The sequence below is a fragment of the Emydura macquarii genome, unplaced genomic scaffold, assembly GCF_026122565.2.
Source record: "Emydura macquarii macquarii isolate MOO-44397 ecotype Brisbane River unplaced genomic scaffold, CSIRO-AGI_Emac_v2 contig_2897, whole genome shotgun sequence".
NCBI lineage: Eukaryota > Metazoa > Chordata > Testudines > Chelidae > Emydura > Emydura macquarii.
The window spans coordinates 4,398,843-4,420,334 of record NW_027133034.1 but is presented as its reverse complement, the minus strand read 5'-3'; the positions used below and the strand labels follow the sequence as shown (position 1 = coordinate 4,420,334).

The 21,492-nt window shown below is 41.1% G+C and overlaps 1 long non-coding RNA gene across 1 annotated transcript in view; it reads right to left on the bottom strand.

Moving 5' to 3' along the window:
• LOC137167032 (uncharacterized) overlaps window positions 1-21,140 on the bottom strand; it is a 42,060-nt gene extending 20,920 nt beyond the window's left edge. The window contains exon 1 of the long non-coding RNA XR_010923935.1: window positions 20,991-21,140. This is a non-coding gene — a long non-coding RNA (uncharacterized lncRNA). The remainder of the gene's footprint in view (window positions 1-20,990) is intronic.
• Between the last annotated feature and the right edge of the window lie 352 nt (window positions 21,141-21,492).

Below are 21,492 nucleotides of genomic sequence, written 5' to 3'. Positions count from 1 at the left end.
TCTATATCTATATTTGTGTATATACTGTATGTGTGAGTTTTATTATGAGTAAATTTTTGTCCTGGAGTTAGTTCTTAACATAGAGCCCTATTCGTTTCCCTCTAGAACTCTGGAAAGAAATAGTTGCATGCCTTTTTTGAGACACTATCTATGGCATTCATTTGTAATCACACTAATGTGTCAAAAAGAGTTTCCTAACTGGTCGAAATTCAGTGGCACTATTTGAGGAGTAAGACCCAAATCATACAAATATGGTGGACCGCTGTGCCCACGTGGAACCTCACTGAAGCCAGTGGGGTTTCACAGAAACAGCAATACACATACTGGGGCCTAAGGTATTACTCAACACGAGCAAAGTAGCAGGATCTGCCCCTCTTAAAAACAGGGAGGGAAACAAATGGTTAGCCACAACAATATTCATAGTTTGCCAAATGGGGTCATGTAACTACCATTTATGTTGCCGAAGCTCTGAGAAAGATCAGAAAATGTTGTGTGTGGTATAGTTATTTATTTCATATAAACACCTATATGTTACAGACTATTTTCAGTCAATGAAAGAACCTTTCCTACCAACACATACAGTGTCTCTTTTTTAAAAAAAGGAAGGTTGTTCATTGCATTTAAGGGCTACCCATTGAAGAACAAATCCAGCCCTCTTCTGTGCATCTATGGGCACTGCTGAGGGCACCACAGAGATTTCAGGGGTGAGCCAGAATTCATAGAGCCTGGGCAGGGAGTCCAGATGCCCTGTGTCACCCACAGAACACATCTATGCACAGGCTTCCTGCCATGCAGTGTGACTGAGGGTTTTAAGGTTGGGTGGGTCTTCAGGAGGGGAAGTTACATAGATCCATATTGTCATTTTCCCTGTGGAGGGATGGGTGCATCTGTTATGGAGACTTGAGGCTGTGTGAAGCTGCAGTGGCAGATGCAGAATAGGTTCACTAGCCCTGTGCACTCTAGCAGGAGGTTTCTTTCTCCACTAAATTCCCACATTCCTTCCTGATACATAGATCCTTATCTCTGTCCCGGTGCACAGCCCTGATACTAGGTCCTAAGGGCTAGACTGGCACTCTACAATCTGTCCAGACTGTCAGCACATAGTTGTGCTACTCTAGGAACAAAAGAGGAACCAAATTGCGCCTGTACTTATTGCTTGATTCTTCCTTGCTCCCAGAGGGGTAAAAAAAATGAGCACCCTTTTCCTGTCACAACTTCCTTTCTCCTCTGCTCCAGCTGCCTGCCATTCCCTGCCCACCTGTAATGAGCCATTGGCAGCTGTTCTTCCCTCCCTTCCCTCATTTGTGACCCAGGGTGTGTATATTATTTTACCACACTCATACTCTCCTGTGCAGGTACCTAGGCTGACTCACAACAGAGCCCTAAGTCTCTATCAGCAGTTGAATATACATTTCAAACTCAAATGAGCTGTTTTCAACTGAAGGATTGCTCATATAGCACATGTAATATGTGCTGTGCTGTATTGTTAATTTCTAAAGGGGGCAGGTATGGACCTTTAACTAGTATCTAAGCAGAATGTGTTTTAAATGTAGGAATATAGTCAGTGCCTTCTGTTTTTATCTGCTCCAATTTTCCCTCCATAAATCATCTTCATTTATTGCTTCTTCAATTGCCAAGTCATGACCTCATGTATTGTAACCTTTTCTTTTAGCCCTTTATAACCCTAAACCATTTGCACATATCATCTTTAATTGACACCTCAGTGTGACATCAGCAAAAGGGAGAGAAAGTAGACTACCAAGCACAGTGCGATAGCCTGTCCCTTCTATTTATAACATTTTAGAAATCTATTAGAGGCATTAGAAATTTTATTTCATTTCTAAAAACAAAAACCATGTATGTGGTAGCATTAGCCTGTGGAGATTTCTTGGAATTTGCCTCCAAAGGAATTCAGGCCATATTTTTAATCAAACAACAATGAAACTCAAGTCTACTTATGCAGGAAGTTTCTACATGTATGCATCTCTCAGAAGATTACCCCAAGAACCTGTGCCAGGCACTGCACTCCTTTCCAGTGGGTGTAAGGGAGGCTGAGCTCTGCAAGAACATATAGAATTTTCAGAGTAACAGGGCTTCATGAACTCTGCTGATGTTGGCTGTATGAGGATAACATTGAGTTAGACAGGCAAAAAAAATAATTTAGACAAAAATATTAAATGAAATGAGGATACTCTCTCTTTTAATATACCATTTTTGTTTCATTAACGGCCCATGTTGTGATCAAAACAGGTCCACAGATAAGCCATACTCAATAGCATAGATGGGCTGTGGAAGAAACTGTGTCCAACCAATTCAATCAATCCAGAGGGTGGTGGCTGAGACATTGTTCCTTAGGGAGATGGTAGGGAAGTAAAGGAAAATTAGGGGGATGTAGTGGATGCTCCCAGTTTCCCTTCCCTCCCTCCGTACAAAATGGTTATGGTTATGATTTTTAAAACTCATGCATTTCCAGGAAGATTTTTTTTAAATGTTTCCTGTATTAAGCCACCTGATTTTTAAAAAAGGGAATGGGAGGAAGCTCAGACAGACTAAGTTAAAGCAATTTTAATGGCCTAGGAATTTCAGCATGTGCTGTATGAAATGTAACATCGCTCACTGCTCTGTGACCTTGCAATAGCAAGTAACAACAGGGTAGCTAAGCTGTGTAGCTAACACTGGGAGCTCTGCTTTGAAAATATAAGGAAAGTGGAGAGAGATAAGACACAGTCCTTCAGTCTTACTTCTGAATTTCCTTACTTAGTGAGTTTGTCAAACCTTTAACATTATTCTAAAGAATGTTCTTTGTGCTTTAACATCCATCAGGAATTGGCCGCTTCAAGCCATGCCGGGGTTACTTTGGACTGGAGCAACCTCAAACTTAGTGAAGCTCAAAAGGGACTTATTACCACCTTTACCCATCTTCCCCACAGTGCAGCTGAGGATCTGGCCCAACGGCTCCTCAAATTATTATTTATTATGCTTACAACTTGTGAAAAGAAAGATAATGTTGTTATTTCTACTTCAGTAAGGTCTGATTCAGGCCAAGGCCATTCTGCAGGGTACCATACAAATATTAGTAAAAACACTGATGCTAATCAGTGTTAAGTATACTAGCTGCACTTCTCCAATGCAATTACATTTTAAAAGTATCTAAATCCAAAAATGAAAAGTTCCAAAGGGGTAGCTGTGTTAGTCTGTATACAGCAAAAACAGCAAGTCCTGTAGCACCTTAAAGACCCACAAATTTCTGTAGGCATAAGCTTTCGTGGGCTGTAACCCACTTCGTCAGATGCATGAAATGAAAATCATAGATAGAAAGTATATATACACATCCAAAGGTAAGAAACATAACAATGGGGAGGGCAAGTGCTAACAAAGTCAATTCAGTTAGGGTAGATGAGGCCTATTCACAGATCTAATCAACAGTTGTGAATAGGCCTCATCCACCCTAACTGAATTGATTTTGTTAGCACTTGCCCTCCCCATTGTTATGTTTCTTACCCTGGGATGTGTATATATCTCCCCTATCTGTGATTTCCATTTCACGCATCTGACAAAGTGGGTTGCAGCCCACAAAAACTTATGCCCATAGAAATTTGGGAGTCTTTAAGGTGCTACAGGACTCTCGTTTTTTTTTTTTAAATCCAAAGAGAAAGAAACATCCATACAAATTTAAGAGATGAGCCAAGCCAGGTTAGTATACTGCAAATGTCTCCATGTCTTGTACTGCCATCTTAACATACTTTATAAAGTGAATTGGAGGTAACAGCTGTGAAATCACATTGCTCTTCCATACAGGAAACTAGGTTTGTGTCATAACGGGCTGTTGCCAGGAAAAGCACCATCACAGCCACATGTGGATTGTTTTAATTTCCCATTGAAATCAGTGCTCAGAAAACTTGCAAGATTACACCCTAAAGGATTATTATAAAGTGCATTGATTAGGCATAGACTGAACTGACTAGTAAGTTAATGTTTTATAGTATCAGGAGAAATTTGCAGTCAAATACAAAGGTTGTTTAGTAATATGACAATAGTAGTTTTCTTTTTATACATCGGTTCTTCAACAGGACTTGAGTCTCGCCTATTTGTAAACCTGCAAGTTATCTTGAATTGTTCACTGAACAAACAAGATATTCAAAAGAAGGTGCTGTGAGATGAGTAATAAGTGTCTGTGTGAATGAAAATAATTTTTAAGGCAAAGGTGTAGATTGTTACTTATTAGAAAATGTGTTTATGAAACACACAATGAACTTCTTTTGTCTTGCAATTTCTGTTTCAAAGAAAAGTGTTCTTAGTACTGGGGAGCTTGAATCCAGAATCCATCTTCTCTCTACAGAGCTTGCTAACCTGTTTAAATAGCTGATATGCTAGAACAGCTTTGAGCTTAACTTTAATTCATAGTATTATTAATCTTGATATGGTATCTGATATGACAAACATAGATCTAAAATCCCAAAAACATTATATATCAGTGTCAAATTTTGTTTCATATTTTTAGGACTGCACAGCTGTGTGCACAATTTCTCCAACTGTATGTCCAAACAAACTAATTGGGCACACAAATTGTGAGTTGCACATATAACTGATCATTTGCTTATGGAATTAAGATAATTGCATGTACATTTATGTTGATGTCTATTAAAAAAAAACAAAAAAATAAGATCCTTAACGTATGCCCAATACTAACAATGGTTTACTTTACCTTCTTAGCTCTTTCCTTCCATTTTATTCCCAGAAATTACCTAATGTAATCTTTAAAATCATATACCTGTGACTTCCTAAAGTAAACATAGGAAGGTGAAAGACGTCAGTATAGTTTTACAATACTTATTCAGGTCAAGCTGTTATTGAGTTATCACACATTGCAATAGCATTTCTTACTGTTTTATAAATGTGAAACAAAGAATTGGTGCGCGACTGGGATTACTGATTTTTTTTGGCAGGCACAGTATTAGTGCATTAAATGTATATAAAACTTAAACTGGTTATGCAAAAGAAACAACTTTTACAGATCTTGTTGAAAATGAGTAACAATTAAACCGAATAGGATTAGTTTACGATGAACAACCATTACTTTCACAAGCAAACAAATTGTGCGTTTTCGCCTTGAAACTATCTAAAGCCAAGACAATTATTTTGCATTTTAGGACACCATGTTCCTTTTTCTGATTCCAAAAGCTCCTAATTAACCATAGTCTGTTGTGCAACATATTTCAACGAAGAGGTTTTTGCTGACCATAATAATGATAAATAAATAATGATGAAAAAAATAGAAAAATACAAGTACCTGAGCATGCTTATGAAGGCACAACCTTCTGGCAGTTACTCTTTCACATCCCTGGGTTGGTAACTAAGGGCTCAATGTGCCCTCCATGTGGCCGATATTTCTGTTCAACAGCTGGACTTGCATCTCATCACCATGCAGGAAGGTGCTAGCTGCTCTCTGCAGTCATCATCATATGTGGTAGTTCTTTGGCTGTCCAAGTGCTAGATTGTACCACAAGGGTACAGCCCATAGGAAATGATAGAACATTGCAGCACAGCCCTGGCAGAAACCCAAGAATGAAACTGTGGATCAGGCAAGCACATTACTCTCCCTGGTCACCCCTTACTCTGGGAGGAAGTAATTTACTGTAAACCTTTAGCAGCAGCCAATTGCTACCCATCCTGTGCTCCAGTGCATTGTGGGGACAGAGCCAAGCTTAATGATTCCCCTGCCCATCTGCCACATGGGGCAATAGTTGGCACAGAGCATTTACTTAGTACAGATAGTATAAGGAGTGGAAGAATATTGTAACGCAAGGGTAGCATAGTGACAAAGCTAGGCCTGAGTTAGCATAAGTAATAACGGCTAGGCCCAAAATGATCTAGACATAACCTCAGGATGAAAGCAGAAGTAGGCTGACTGCAGAACCAGTTTAAACCAGCTAAGAGCTAGCTATAGCAGTAAACAAGTGACTGCAGCTTATAGTGGATTGGTCCCTCGCTAACTGCCAATAGAATAACAGAAACATGTGTTAAGGCCCAATCCCCAAGTGGATTGAAACATACATAACCTATTGCTAGGTAAAGCCCATTGGTTGAAGTAGGGGATAAGGGGTATAATAGCCACCCCCAGGCACCGCCCTGTTGAGGCTCTCCATGGATCCGTGGAGGTACTAGCAGATGCCCCGGGTGCATCGGCTCCCTGGTTGCAACTCACTTATAGGATGGAGATTGGGCCTCCCCACCCTCGTGCTGGTAAGCACCTGAATTGTACTCCTAACAGCTTAGCAGCAGCCTAAAATCTGTCATTTAAATGCTGCGTGAATAAACTGCTGTATGGGCACTTCCTTGTCTGCCTGTCTCTTTTTCCTATGCCCATGCAAGAACTCAAACCAACAAATGGCCTACCCCTCAATTGTACTTTTATTCAGCTTAATATCAGTGTTTAAGAACTGCCATCAACTCCCCTAGGCCTCGCCCAAAGATCTAACACATTTATACTTCCTTTTATCTATGTCAACACTTTCCTTTAGAAATGTGTGTTCTTCCTTTAGACAACATGCTCATTGCTCACGAGCTACTTTACATTTAAATCCTTGTCTGAGGGGGGACCTTTTAGGGTGCATGAGAGGCTCCAGTCAGAGGAAAGGAAATCTAACACACAAAACCGATCACATCTCTCATGTATGCCCTGGAGGATCCTTCCTTGATTTCTTAGATCTCTGAGTTTAACTATAGTAGTGCTTCCTAGTAGGGATATTTAACTTTTACTAATCAAAGGGGAATCAGTAGGTTTTCAGTACAGGCCATTTCTGATTACATGCTGTAAAGCTTTTGCAATACAACTTTCAAAAAAAAAAAATTAAGCTATTTTTCCCCCTTACTTGCATCAGATGGGAGGCCAGGTAGCCTGAGGTTTATCCTTCACTTTGTTCACTAACATCTCAACATGAATAAATATGGTAGAATCTTTCCTTCAATAACTCTTGGTCTGCAGATTAGCTGTGGATAGTGTGTTATTTGCAAATTACCAATAATCCACAATGTTGCTTAGTATCTGGATTTTGAATGCTGATTGGATGATGTATTTAACTAACCAACGAGCAGATTGTCTGATGTAAATTAGATGTAAATTAGACAGCGTACCATTCAAAATTTGCTTTTAGTAAACACTCGGGCATTCAAGGTAAAAAAAATTGTAAATATTTTTATTGTTATATAACTGGAGAACTCAAGCATCCATGGAAAAGAACATGAGCACAGTCAAATCAAGATTAACTGTTGAATTCAAATGAAGATTTGCAGAATTTTTTCCACCACTGTTCGCTCAGCTATATTAAAAACTTAAAAAGCTGTCTCCCACTTCCCCTCAGGCAGATTGCAGTTATTCACTTTCCATGTAATCTTCATTGATTGCAAGAGCTTAATTTTGTTCACTACAAAGAGGGAGACTCAGTCTTTATGACAAATGAAACAGAGCCTCTGTTATGTTCTCAGCAGTGCTATTTATACATTTGTTCTTAATAATAATTGATTTCTTTGCTGATGTTCTTCCACCTTCTAGAGGAGAAGACCCTCCAAAACAAGAGTAAAAGCTGTAGTACAGTGACCTTATTCAGACCCTAACAACTGAGACAAAAATAAAACAAAAGCTTGACTAATATGAGTCAAATCAAGAAAAATGAAGTTTACTTTAATTCCCTTCAAAATGCAGCTTCTGATGGAAAATAAGTTTCATTTTATATAACTGAAGGAAACAAGATAGCTGAGGAGAAATCAATTGAACTGTAAGGCAGGGAGGTCCTTGTAGTTTCAGATAAGAACGAACTAAGGCAACAGAAGCCTCCTTTCATTGGAACCAGGAGTCAGCCACTTCTTGCTTCTCATGTTTTGGTGAGTAGGAGGACACAGCAACTGTTCACCTATTTCCCCCACTGCACTGTCACCACCACACTTTTTGCAAGCAGGTAGACAGGCCAAAGGCAAATTTTACCTCATGATCCTACTGCCTCAAGAGAGGATGTGGAGACAAACATGAGCAGTTTCCCCAAAAAGGTTTGTGATGAAGCAGTGTCAGATGATACTTACCTCTTCCTTTGTTGCAGAGGTTTGTATAAATGTGTGTGGAAATAACAGTATATACTAGTGTAGCCGGGAAGTGTGGCCTCCCTCGGAGATTGACACAGAGGGAGAGCCAACCCCCCCCCCCCGGTTTGGAACCCAGAAAGACACCACCTGACTGGAAGCAGGTAGGCAGGGCTAGGCTTTTAAAACCTAGGCCTGCTCACTCAGTCAGGGGCCAGTGGCTGAGGGAGAAGGATGCCTCTCCCTTGGTGCTTGAGCCTAGGGCCACGCCCAATGTCCACCCAGAGGAGATCTACCCACGGCGTGGGGTCCTGTGGATCCAGAGGAGCTGCCTGGACCATACGACCTGGAGGAAGGCCTGCCTGAGCTGCCTACCGCCAGGGACCCTGAGAACCTGCTGGCGCTGCCTACTGCCTGGGGGCCTGAGGACTTATAGGAACTGCCCTCTACAGAGGACCATGCAGAGTTTCCAGATCTGCTGCCGATTGATGGTGAGGGACTTGCGGGACTCCTGCATGTCTTCTATCCCAGCGACCCAGAGGGAGACGACTAGCCCCAGGTACTCTAGGGAGAGGGTGGGAGGAAGAAGCCCAGGGATGCTGACTATGGTGCAGCTGAGCTGACACTCACTGTGAGACAGCACGTTTTGGCTGGAGCCCTGCTGACCCAGTGATGGGACACCCCCTCACTGACAGGGCCCTGGGCTGGGATGCAGTGGAGACGGGTGGGCCTGCGTCCCCCTTCCCTCACCCCGACCTGGGGTGGATGCCAGCTGAGTGCCAGAACCTGTCCCTTACTGCCTGCTCTGCCCAAGGGCCAGGCCATAGACTGCTGCTCACTCTGCAAAGGGCTCGAGCCTCTGTGGGGATTTCCTGCCTGCCCTACCGAAAGGCCAGGCCAGAGACTGCTGACTCGCCTTGTCTAGGGAGTGAGACTGTGTTTGCTTGCCTGCCCTCCCGAGGCGCTAGGCGAGAGACTGCTTCCTTGCCCTGCCTGGGGCTTGAGACTGTTTGCTGGCCTGCCCTCCAGGGAGGCTAGGCTATACACTGTTTCCTCACTCTGCTGAGGGCTGTTTCCTGCTGCCGGCTTGGCCCTGGCTGAGGGTCGGACCATAGACTGCTGGCACGCCCCATGGGGCAAGAGACTATTCCCCCAAAAGAGCGGCCTGAACCAAGGCTCGCCCTACTGAGGGCCCTACTGAGGGCCTCTTAATTCGGACTCCCCAAAGGGCGCAGGGACCGGGAGGTGTGGCCTCCCTCTGAGGTTGACACAGAGGGAGAGCCACTGGCGCCACCCCCTACAGGGGATCTTCTACAGCTGGGGAAAAGTGAATGATGTGTTTGTGATCATTGCCCATTTTACTGTAGTATTTAACTTTTCACCTTTGTTAATTAAAAACATATGTCCACATGAAGAAGAGAGCAACTTGACCTTAAACTTCAGTAGCTTCAAAATAGTAACTGTGAGAGTAAAGATTTCCATGATCAAAAACTATCTTCTAATCCTTTGACCTTGAAATATCAAGAGTGGTATTGGCATTAAACTCCTTGAGTGACACATACACTTCCAATTCTAGTCTGTGGCCAGATCCTAAACCTAACATAAGTCAGAGTAGCTTCACTGAGTTAAATTCTGCCCATTTATATGACCTAAGGATCTGGCTGTCTGAGTATTAGACCTGACTAACATATAATTTGGGTGCCAGTGAAACTATTTCAATTAGAAGTGTGGGTTTGTTTTTAAACCAAACATAATGACATTAGTACAAACCTCTAGTGTGGGCACAGTTATACAGATATAAAAATTCTTCCCTTAGCCCAGCATAGTTCATTCTTCTTCCCCTTATGGGAAGAGGAATAAGCTATGCTAGGCTAAGGCATCTTTATAATGGTAAAATGGTCCCCACACTAGGGCTTGTATTGATTTAATTATACTGGTTTAATTAAAGTGGTACAACTCGCATGCTTAGATGAGAACACACACTTAAATCTTGTCTACACCTGAAGTTTTACACCTCTAATTAGATCAGTACCATCCCCTGTATGGACATTTATACTGGAATCCCAGCATAACTATCTCCGTTTAAATTCACACCACAAAAAACTTGGCTGTATGCACAAGGCTTTCAGTAATGGCAACTGAAAAACATTCCTAAGTATCAGCTCAGTCTGATTATGTTTAGAATCCAGAAGTTCCAGAACCCCCTCTCAACACCAAATTGTGAATGGTTTTGAATATAAATAAGGATCTCTTTGTGTGATGATTCTGATTGGCTGTTAGTGTCCATCTTCTTTCTTGTCCTTTTCCTGATTTCCCACTAGGTTTCTTCCATTTTGATATTGCATATAAAATGCTCTCTTATTTACAGATATCTAACTTATACCACCTTTAAATAGAGAGATACAGCATTCAACCCCAAAATCACTTTAGGCAATGACAATATAAAACTTTTACATAACCTTACAGTACAGTACTGTTAAACAGTTTTGTGTATTTGCTTTTTTTCTTTTCTCTGAGGCTGCCCAATTGTGTACTTCTGGTTCCAAATGAGGTGTGTGGTTGACTGGTCAGTTCGTAACTCAGGTGTTCATAACTCTGAGGTTCTATTGTACTACATTATGGAGAAGCTGGATGCAATTCCATACGTGAAGTTTCATTGAGTTTTACACTTTTTACATTTGATACTGCTGTTTTAACCAGAGCCCTCCTAACTACTTATTTCTTCTACAAAGCCTAGCATTGCTAATTCACACCAGTAAGACTACTGGTAGACAACCATTAAATTAAAACATAAAATGCTTTTCTCTAAGATATAGTCATCCTGTGGGTGATGCACTGCATTGTCTGGTTTGTTTATGTCATCAGCTACTCAGGACAGGACTAAGTCTTCCTTTTTGTCTTGCATAGTTCCAAGCACTTATTTTTAATCAAATTATTATTTATCTAATATCAATTAATGCAGTCCTAAATATTTCAGGCTTAAGGCTCCTTGACATTCACTCTCTTCCCTCTACAAACATGAAATCAACTTCAACTTTTGCTACAGAGTGGTTGTGTCATTAGCACACAGTTGTAATAAAATATTTCCCCAGAAATGGATGTCATTCATTGCAAATCAATACACTTTTTGCACTCTGCCAAAAACAATATATAAATGTAGGTCTTGCACTTTGGCAGCCAATCCCAGGAGACACTTACATATCTAATAAAACAAATGAAAAAATCCACCTTCTGTTAAAAGCATATTATGGTTGCAAAAAAACAAACAAAACCCAAACACTAAGGAATGTCTGAATCAAGGTTGCCCATGCAACCTACAACCAATTTCTGTGGGACCCTGCTAGAAACACCTGATACTTTTTTAGATCTATTATTTCATATGTTCAACATTCTAATTAAAAATATTAGCATGTGGCACTAAGTCAAATGATTAACAAAAATCTTGGTACATTATATCAGCAATTATCTTTGTAAACAAAACTTGTAATTTCATTTAAAAATGTTTCATCTTTGTTTGTTTCCCATAAAACCATGGTTGATTGGCATTAATTATGCTACCATCATATAATTCTTTACTAAATCATCCCATATCTCGGGCTGGTTGAAAAGTTGTCAGACTGTACAAATATTTGACAAAAAATGCATTTTCAAGTATTGATTTTGACACTTTAGAAAGATAACCACAGTGAAGTGTTTTGATGATGTTGACGTGTCCAGTTCAAACATTTCAGAATGGAATATTTTTATATTTTCTTTCAAAACAATTTTTCAAAGTGAAATTCATTATTTATATTAAAGTTTGAAAAAGGTCAAAATGTTTTGATCAGCTAAAACATTTTTTTCCAGAATTACATAAGAAATTTCAAAATTCTAGGTTTTCATTTCATTTTGCAATGGAAAAAATATTCAGTCACAGAATTTCCTGGGGTACAGAACACCCAGTTCTCACCTAGCGCTACCTCAGTCTGTATTTTCATGATCTGACCCAGGATTGATGTCAAGCTTAGTGGTCCGCAGTCATCTTGGTCATCCCATTTGCCTTTTTTAAATATTGGCATGTGTCACAGGGTGTGCTACCCACCACAGGGATGGCACCTCCTGCTGCACATCCTGGGGATTAGTTCTGCCAACTTGCACTCTCCCTCTGGTGCCATCTGCCACCTGTCCTGTCTGTCTGCAGTCCTGCTCACTCCCATATCTGTAGTCTTTTCTTAATGGCTTAGCCCTCTGACCAGGTCACTAAGATCCTCCCCTTCCATGGAATTCCGAGTCTTTCCAGATCTGCTGATTGGCTGGTGTCTCCCACACTCTAGCCACTCCCCGGTGTCTCATAAAAGGAACCCAGGCCCACCCTCTACACTGGGTTCCAGGCAAGGAACCCTCAGCTCAGTAGTTCTGGGCTTTCCTCACCTAGTCCTCACTGCTATTCCCCCGGATTGCTTCCTACCATTGGTTCCCCTTCTCTCTCTGGGTACACCAGCTCCAAAACCCTCCTCACCCGTCCTAGGGAGTGATTGCCCTGTTTCAGCAGCCCAGCCTGTTGCCCACAACCTGGCTTTATAGGCCCTGCCTAATCCTAATAAATCTGCTGTTCCCTGGCTTCTGCTCCAGGGGTAGCCCGTGGAGTTAGTTGGCCTGCCTGGCCACCTTAACGCTGCACAGCCCCATATAGAGGGAACACTGCATCACAGCCAGATATTGGCTCCACCACCAGACCTCTCAAACTTTCCCAGTGTTCATGATTTATTAACTATGTACACCAATGGTTCACAGGGCTCCTCAGACAATCTTTCAACACTTTTGGGTGCAAGCTATCTGGTCCTGCAGATTTAGAAGTGTTTAACTTCAGGAGTTTCTATTTAATAGCCTTCTTAGTTACTGTTGGACTAGAAGTGTACTTCATCATCCCTATAGCCTGCGACTGCATCATCCAGCTTCTTCCCAAATACAGAACCGAAATATTTATGGAACACTTCTGCCTTTTCTGCATCATTACTGTGATTTCACCATCCCTATCTCATAATGGACTTGTGCTATTGCTAAGGTTTCTTTTTGTTCCCAATATAGTTACAGAATTCCTTATTATCTTTAGCCCTGTGGGCTATATTTTTCATTGCTACTGTTAGCTTCCCTTACAAATTGTCTGCATTTCAGAACGCCTAATTTATAGTCACTGCTATCAACTTCCCCCTTTCACCGTTTGTTATATAGCGTTTTTTTATCATTTTATATCTACTTGTACTTGCCTTCTTGACAAGGATGTTTTTTAAATGAAGGAGCCTTCTTTTGAGCCTAATTTGAGTGCCAACACCTATAGTACTGTTGGTTTACTAATGTAATCATTAAGCTAAGACTACAAATACTGTCACAAAACAAGCTGTGTCCCCATTAGCCTTTCCTTGGGATTTCAAGGAGATGGCTCAGCCTAGAATTTTCTGTAAGCTTGCTTTCTTAAAAATTAAGTGTAAACAAATACAGAACCAGCTCCTCAGCAGGGGTAAATAGTCTAACAAACATTATGCAGGAAAAGAAATCCAGAAGGGTGCTAAAGGTGCTAATGCCTGCTGAAAATCATTTTGCCAGGACCAGTATGAATATCCATTTTATACTAGTGCTGAACTTCATATCTTACATTTAAATGGGTATTTTTCTTTAAAGAATTTGCATGTTTTGGTTACATTTGAAATTAAACCCAGTTTTCTTAAACGATCCTAAATGAAAACAGACATTCACATATGTACAGGTATAATTAACAGTCATTAATCTTCTCCCATACCTTTCTGAAGTACCATGCAAATTACCTACTATCACCTGGTGATACTAGAGAATTCCTGTTGGAACAAGCACATTTTTGCATTTTTTAGTAACAAATACAGTAGAACGTCAGTTACGAACACCTCGGGAATGGAGGTGATTTGTAACTCTGAAATGTTTGTAACTCTGAACAAAACATGATGGTACAGTACCCTGCAGTCAGCGTCTTCCAGCTGAGGCTGGGAGAGATCTCTGCAAAGATGGCACCTTTGGGCTGAACTATTGAACACTACCCCATTCCTGTTTCTTGCCTTTGGGCTGAACTTCGGGGGCCTGTCCTACACCCTTGACACTACAGGTCCCAGCTCTCAGCCGCCTCTCCTCAGGGCTCGCCCTGCTCAGTACACAACTTGCCATGCTCCAGAGGTAGCATGTGGCAGGGGGTTGGTGCCAGCCAGATGCCAGCACCCCTCCCTTCCCTGTACCTTGCATGCTCAGAGGTGCTGGCAGGATCCAGTAGCGCAGCCACAGGCAAAGCTTGGGCCACAGTGGTGCACAGGCTGTGGTCCTTTAAAACTCCTCCAGAGCGCAACTGACTCCCACTCGAGCTCCAGGCCAGGCTTTGGCTGCAACCTTTTCTTGCCGCATGGAGCTACTCAGCTGCCAAAGCTTTTTTCCCCAGGCTCTGGGGACTGTAAACCGCTTCTCCCTCCAAATGGGGTGTGCAGGGCCTAAGCATAATTTTTTGGGCCTAGTACAAACTTTTTAACATGGGCCCCCTCCCGTAATGGTGATAATGGGGGTTGCATTCTAGGCTGAGCCCCCCAGGGCTTCTGGGCCCTGGTAAATTATACTCTTTTTCCTTTTGGGGTACACTTTCCTTTTGGGGTGGGGTGAAATGGCACTCTTGGCTTAAAGGAACAGTGCAGACTCCAGATTGCTTCTGCTCTGCATAATATTTGCTTTTTTTTTTTTCCTTCCCTCTGCTACTGCCTGATTCCTTACAGCACTTTCGGTTTCACAGGGTGTTTGGTTGACCAGTCAGTTCATAACTCTGGTGTTCGTATCTTTGAGGTTCTACTGTATATCCATTTCTTTTTTCCATCAATAGGTGACACACTAGCAATTCTCAGTTTGTGCTATTACATAGTCAGTTTGTCATAGAAGACGATGAGGACCTGAATTTTTCCACCATTTTCAGAGGGGGGAAAAGTAGCCTTTTGTCTATCTGTAAAATTTGAATTGGCTGAAATAGTCTCAGCAAATAAATTAAATGAATAAAATTCCTCTTTTTCTAGTCCCAGATCATTCACAAGCCTCATCCTGATCCTGCTAACATATTTGCTATTTGCAAATAGTTGCCAAAGAGTTTCTGCAGACATATTTCAGGTTCTGAATGTTTGAACTATTCACTCAAGTAACTAATCACAGACCACAAACTAACTTAAATCAGATGGTATTTTCTCTGCTCCCCAGTTGGAGGTACCTGTACAAAGAACAGCCATTTCCCAAATCTTTATATAAACAAAATCCATTTGCATAAATGTTCAGAAATGTAATAAGAGTATGAACATATTGAACAGCCATTTAAACATATATTCACCAGTTTACTATTTTTGTAGTATTGAGTCAGCTCTAGCAGACCTACATATCTGAGACTCAGGAAATTAATGTGATAAAGACAAAAGTCTATCTAGGTAACTGGCTTGGAGCCAAATTTTATCATTTCATTGCTGTTTGTTAGGGGCTTATGTGATATTCATTGCTGAACGTCATCCAGCTTTTTGTGGATGTGTCCTACATACACATCATAAAAACCACCATCAGACATCCCGCTCCTTGGTCTCCTTGTTCGAAGTCTTACAGAAGCCAAGTGACCTAGATGGAGATCAAAGTATCATTGCAGAAAAAGCTATAGATAAGTGTAGTTAAGGGGACAAAAGAAAGTTTTAAAAACCCTTTTTAAAAACCTTCTGGACTGCGTATTAAGCCTTAGAAAAATATTTTAGAAATTAATTACTTTCAATAAAAAAAAGCAACTAAATAAATATTTTTATAGATTATCTACTTAATTTACTCCTGGTGAAAACTCTCTGCCTGTATGCTTAAAACTATCAATTATTTACTGAAAGTACATGGTGTAACATCTCATACTTTCTAAATTTAATTCTAAAAAGAGTCCTTGGAAGACAGAGCATTAGATTTCTGAACACTGATGAATTTTGATTTTGCACTAGCCTCAGTTACATGAATGCATCTAGAGAACTCAAAGTCCTCAAAACTTTATTAAATGGACATTTGCTTTTTAGATTTATACAAAATACAACTGTCAGAAGGTCTAAGGGCTTGCCCAGAATTCACAGAAGTGGCAAAAGAATAAAATTGCTCAGAGGCCTGACCAAAAACTACATACAGCTAGATTGCATTTCATAGACCAAATGATCACTGAGCTGAGTAGCTCAAAAGCTTAAAAGACAGACCTTTTAATGACAATTGATAGCTTTGTATATTCAGCAGCCCATCTCTTAGGGTAAGTCTACACTTGCAGCAGAAGTAGATTACAGATGCTGCAAGCCCAGCTAGGATGTGTATAAGTAGCAGCATGGAGGGTGAGCCATGGTTCAGGTGAGTAGAGCACCCTACACGCCTGAACCTTGGGGTATATACCTGACTCGGCTCTCTACATGCCACACATACACTGCTAAAGTTAGCGGTGTAGTGTTGGGCTGCCTCCACCCGCCATACATTTTCCTCACCCTGTGTAGCTATCATGCTGAGTGTGGATGCTACAGTTAAAGACAGGCTGCATGTAGCTACATGTACCCTAGACATCATTGCAAAGGTAGACAAGGAGTTAGAAAGTGAAGGGAGACTTCTTCACCAGTTGTCTGTATGGGGTGTAGGTAATTGGAGAAAACTGATTTGGAAAGTGCTCCAGATCATGGTAGCATATTTTGAACACAAGATGATGCAGATGTAGGAGTTTGATATGCAGGCTCTAGAAACAGCAGTGAAGAGTTGATATCTTGGCAAGGGCTACTGATCTGGTCAAAGAGGGCTCAAAGAGGGGATTTCTTTCAAGCAATGCAACTATTCACTTTTTTTCTCTGTATAAATCTATATACTCTAGGTAAACTAAAAGTGCCTTACCCAGTTTAGGTTATGAGAGGTGTAAATATATTAAGCTATACTCCAGCCCCCAGACCAGCTCAGGATCAAGAGGATGCAAGGGTAGAATAAACCCTTGATTTGTATTCCAGGCTTTATGAGAGACTTCAGGCACATCACATCATCCCTCTGCACCTCAGTTTTCCCATATGTATACAAATGGGTAGAAGTATACTCACTAGCATGAGTTGGCAGGTCAGAGTTCTTTGAAGTTTGGGTTTTTTATTTTATTGTGGGTCAGTTGTTTCCATTGGAATTTTCTGACCATTCCAATTTTAATAGCTACCTTGGTAAAGCTCTGATCTCCAAATGAGAAGAGTATGTAACTGCTAAGATGAATTATTGTAACTGAGAATTGCAGATTGCAACATATGGTACTTATACATTCAGATTTTAAAAAACAAATACTAAGTTTTTGAAAGAAATGTTTGTTAAGGAGATGAAGGTTTTAAGCTGCTGACCGCAATTGCCAGTAACAGTTATTCTGCTTGAGGCTCGGTCTATTTATCAGGCCCCATACTAAAGCCCACAGATACATAAGGGAAACTCTCCCTTGGATGCCAACAGCCTCTGAACTGGGCTCTTCCTGTAAGCAAAACATCAGTTATACCTTGGAACTTTGTGTTAATAGAACAGACTGTCATGGAGATGAAAAACATGAAGTAATTATAGTTAGAGGAACTGGGCATTATGTCTGAAGCTTGATATGGGGGCAAAATAGTGAGAGACAGTTCGTGTGGTTAAATTAGGTAATTAGACATCCAGCTACTATTTAAAATCTGGCCATTAAAACCAGCTTTTTATGAGTGCAACGATTGAGTGGACATTTTTTGCAGGTGTCAGTCATGAACACTTAGTCCCAGGCATTGTTTCCCATCTAACTTGAATCCAAATGCTGTTGAATATTATGATAGCGGATTATCCATGGTGATGTAATATCTTAGAGGGGGTGGCGAGGGGGCACAGAGAAGGTAAAACAACAACACACTTTCAAGGAAGGCTCTTGCCATGCTCAGGTGCATATAGTGTTCCCAAAACATTTAGAAACCTCCAGCCCCCACTGCCATCAGTGGTAAAAACTCAACTGACTTCTTTGGGAGAAGTATTGGGCTGCTAATCACTTAGATCACAAAGAGTTAATCACACAGCAAAACAAAAATCGGACATACTTATTCCACCTACCTACTCTATAACAATTCCTCTGGTTGCACAGAAAACTGTTTCATTCCCCCTCAGTCCCATTGTACTAATACATTCAGAGAGTTTCAGCCTTGACATTCCAGCCGCAAATAGCTGACATTTATAGAGACAGAAAACACTCACTTGTTTGACTTTAATGCATTCGCAGACACAAGATATGTGAAAATAATTCAACACTAAAAACCATAGTAAATAAATCAAAACAATTAAGAACTATCAAGCTATTATGGCATGAAAAGTAAAACACTTGAAAGTCATTTATAGGCAGATATAAAAACACACACTCAGTCATTTATGTCAGTCAAACCCAAGCAGCTAAAATAGCAAAGAAGAAAAAAAGTTTGCCTTGGAAAGAATGTAAAATTCTTCATTGTGACACTCAAACCCCATCCTTCCCATGTCACCCTACAAGTTCCTGTTCAGTCCTTGATTAAGGCATAGCTGTGATAGGTTTGTTTTCAAAGCCCAAGTGCTGGAGTCATGTGATGAGGTCAAAAGCTCAGCTTTCATTTAAAAAAAGAGACTAGGTTCCTAAGCCTTCAGATTGTGAAGGAAAGCTTGAAAATGCATAATGGAGACAATGACCTCTGCCAGAGGCCATGTCTACCCTGAAGCTGAAGCTGGGATTGTAGTACAGGCAGACTTATTTATGCTAGCTTCAGTCTAGCTAACATGGGTAACAGCAGCGTAGGCATGACAGCACAAGTTTCAGCACAAAGAACACCCACTACATACATACTGTGGTTGCTAGCCTGTGCTGAAGCCTGCACCACCATGTCTACAATCTTAATGTGACCCATGCTAGTTAGACTAAAGCTGGCATAGATATGCCTATCTGTACTACAATCACATCTTAGACTTAGCATAGACTTACCTCTAAGAGATGTGACCTGCCCCAGTCACTTAAATTGAGCCTTCCAGGATGAGAGCAAGACAGGAGACCTTTGCTGCTCCTGTCAGTCAATAAGGGGATCTCACACCTTTGCCCTTCCCTCTCTGTGAGGAAAGGGAGGTCTCCTGCAACTACCACAGTAGGGCACATGGGCAGAGCTATGGTGGTGGGGGAAATCCACATTGTGGTGTGCATAGATCCCCAGATTGTCTTAATCCAGGTCTGACTCTAGTCTGTCACAATAGGAATATTTAAAGAAATACAGAACCCCAAATGGTTACATTTGTAGGTGTTGGCAAAGCTGGAGATTTGGTTTGGTTAACAGTGAACAAACCTGAGTCTGACCCTGAACTATGCTCTGTGTTCTGGGGATGGGATCCTTGAATATGGGCTCGTCCCAGTGATAGTGTTTGTATTATACCATTAGGATGCAATTGCCCTCACCGTGATAAAAATGCAACTCGCCTATTGCAAGTTCAGCTCATCAGAGTTAATAGGACTAACAAGGATGCAGAACAGCAGTTTGATTGCTAGCTGAGTTTGCCTAAAAACCTGAAGGGGAAGGAGGGAAAAAACAAAACAAAAACTAGTTAACTGTGGAGTCTTCCATGGTTTACATTCCAACCACGCATAAGTCATGAATTTTGCACAGTGTAAACAAACTATAAACTGGCCCACATTTCCACAAAATTAGGCCCCACTTTGGTCTAAATCTTTAGACGTCTTGATGAACCAAGATAGAATTTCAAATTTGTAACAAAACCCAGCAAGTTTGGCAGGGTTACACGTTTCTTTGTGTATGTTTTCCATGGCACTATTATTTACCTGTATCAAATAACATTAATAATACTTTAAACTAAGACCATGGTCCCAACGGTGATATCCATGTAATATACCTGCAGTGAGTGTGTGTTAGAATTGATGCTTGTGTAAAAAGAAACAGATACATTAACAAATGCTTCCTCATTATCACTGCTCCTCATTGTTACCAGGTCTAATGATTTGCATAATTTATTCTGACAAGTCATGTTGTGGCCACCAGAAGAACCCCCAACCCCCCACAAAAGTCTTAATTCACAGTAGAAGTGGCATAAGTTGTGACATGCTTCATTTGTCATCAAAAGAGGCTTTTTTCCCCCCACAGAAACTAAGAAAAAACCCTTTTAACTAGTCATAATATAAATTATTAAAATCATTTCAAACTGCCATACTAGTGATTGCTAATTCAGCCCCACAGCTGCAGTGACCAACCTTTAGAATTCAGGAGCCAGCAGGAAACAAAGACAGTCCTGTTTAGGGGAGAGATCTTTCTTAGCTTCTTCTGTAGGCCAGACATTCAGGGTCTAAAGGGAGTCTTCCCATTGTGTCTAGTGGGCTTTGGATCAGTACTACTTTGTTAAAATTAGGTCGTCAAGAGCCTCCAGGTATTTGTTTATTAGCACATTCTCTAATGGACAAAACTGACAGCCCAAAATGTCCAGAGTCATGGATATTTAAAAAAAAAAATTCTGTCTTAACCATGACAAAAACACAGCTTTAATCATTATCCTTTTTATAGTCTGCAAGCAGTTTTCAGTCCACCTAACAGTTCTCACATTCAAATCAATTTCAGTTACATTTTTCACATTGTGTGGTCCTGTATCAAATATTTTACTAAAACATTAAGCACATTATTGTACACCAACCATGTACACTTCATCCATTCATTTTATAATTATAAAAGGCACACCTGCCCTGTATAACCCCATCACTCAGATGTGAGTCAGTAGAGGGCAATCTCAGTTTCCCTTTTAGTCAGGCTTCTCCATAACTCCACACTGACGTCTGTCTAGTAACACCACCCCTTCTTGGGGGCTGGTTTATTAACATCAAGCCAACCAAAGTGAAGTCTCTTCCTACTCACCCAACCAGTACAGCACAGCACAGCACAGCCCCTCCTCCTTAAGGTCTGCTTGGCCCCTAGCCTCTTCACTAGACACAGTTATCAGCCCTTCCTAAGTTCTGCTGATTCAGTCTCTCAACCGGAGATCAGAGGAGTTAGAGTTCTTCTTCCTAGGCCTGTACTCTCAGACAGGTGCTTCTTTCATGAACCTTTTCTAGCAGCTCCAGCTTCCTGCTCAGGTGCATCCATTTCCTTTCATCAGGGCCAGGGTGCCTTCCCTTGTGCCCAACGAGGCAACAGGAACTCAGTCACAATAGCACTGGTCTCCACTCCCTCTTAAAGGAGCCAGTCACCTTGTAACAGAAATATTATAATTAAATCCTTCTGGTTTGTCAAGCATGAATTTATAAACCCATAAGACAAAAATCAGACCTGGAAAAAGCTGTGTGAACTCCCGGAAGTCAACGGGAGTATACCATTCAATAAGAGTTTCACCAGCTTTTGCCACAGCAGAGTTCAGTCT